At 40.8% G+C, this 1,447-nt stretch overlaps 1 non-coding gene across 1 annotated transcript; it reads left to right on the forward strand.

The window, feature by feature from the left end:
• The first annotated feature begins 866 nt into the window (after positions 1-866).
• On the forward strand, positions 867-973 carry LOC141688547 (small nucleolar RNA R71). Its single transcript, XR_012561982.1, has one exon. It is a non-coding gene; the product is annotated as a small nucleolar RNA R71 (small nucleolar RNA).
• Positions 974-1,447: the final 474 nt, after the last annotated feature.

Consider the following 1,447-nt stretch of genomic DNA (forward strand, 5'->3'; position numbering starts at 1 on the left):
TCTTCCTTGGTTCCACTTCAGCTTTCTTCTGCACTTCTTCTTCATCAGCCTCCACTTCAGAAATTGGAGTTTTAGCTACTTCAGTGTTCGCAACCTTACCAGACCTCAATGTGATTGCTTTAACATGCTCTTGAGCTTCCTTCATGCCTAGCACTTCAGTGTCGCTCGGAAGCATGTCGGGTTGATGATTTAGTAATGCATTAGCAATTTGCCCAATTTGATTCTCCAAGGTCTTGACAGAGACAGCTTGGCTCTTGCACATGAGTCTCAACTCCTCCAATTCAGATTTTTCATTAGCTTGAGGTAATTTTTGAAGTTTAAGTTGTTGCTTCGGGACATATTACGGTTGCTGAAAACCAGGAGGGTTGTACTGCCTTATTGTATATGGCTGATAAGATTGTTGCACCGCATTCTGATTGTTGCTCCAGCTGAAGTTAGGATGATTGCAGTTGTTTGGATGGTAAATGGATGGAGCTTGTTATTGTAATCTCTAAAAGATGCTCACAAATTGAGCTGATTCACTAGAAATAACACACTGCTTAGTTGCACGTGCTCCCGCATAAAGTTCACAAACACTAGTAATCTGATTAACTCCATAATTAGCCAAAAAGTCCACTTTCATCGTTAAAGCTTGCAGTTGAACGACTATATCAGTGGCTTGATCCACTTCTAGAATTCCTGCTACCTTTCCTTGCAACATTTTTTGCGTAGGATTCTGGTATTCATTGGCTGCCATTAGCTCAATCAACTCATAAGCTTCATTATAGCTTTTAGCCCATAAGGCTCCACCAGATGCTGCATCAAGCATAGGTCTAGAGTGTGCACCTAAACCATTGTAGAAACAGTTTATAATCATCCAATCAGGCATGTCGTGTTATGGGCACTTCCATAACATATCCTTATATCGATCCCAAGCCTCACACAGAGATTCACCAGTTTGCTGAGCAAACTGAGTAAGAGCATTCCTGATTGCAGCAGTCTTCGCCATAGGAAAGAATTTAGTGAGAAACTTTTGAGCAAGATTCTCCCATTTGGGTAGAGAATGTAACCAATACTTCGCTTTGTCCTTCAAAGAGAATGGGAATAGTCGCAGCTTAATGGCATCTTCAGACACATCGTTAAACTTGATAGTGTCACAGATCTCGATGAAATCCCTGATGTGTATGTTTGGGTGTTCAGTAGGATTACCCCCAAACTGAACTGAGTTTTGTATCATCTGAATCTTGCTCGACTTGATCTCAAAAGTGTTAGCCTTGATGGCTGGCCTAATGATGCTTGACTGAATGTCATTGATCTTAGCCTTAGAGAAGTCCATTAAAGCCTTAGAATTATCTGCTTGATCCTCCATTTCTAATAAAGGTGGTTCTTCAATTTTCTCTTCTTCAGCTACTTTCTCTTCGTCCTCAAAATCTTCCTTACGATCTCATACAACTTCTTCCTCGTCTTT

Source organism: Apium graveolens, chromosome 9 (genome assembly GCF_009905375.1).
Source record: "Apium graveolens cultivar Ventura chromosome 9, ASM990537v1, whole genome shotgun sequence".
Classification (NCBI taxonomy): Eukaryota; Viridiplantae; Streptophyta; class Magnoliopsida; order Apiales; family Apiaceae; genus Apium; species Apium graveolens.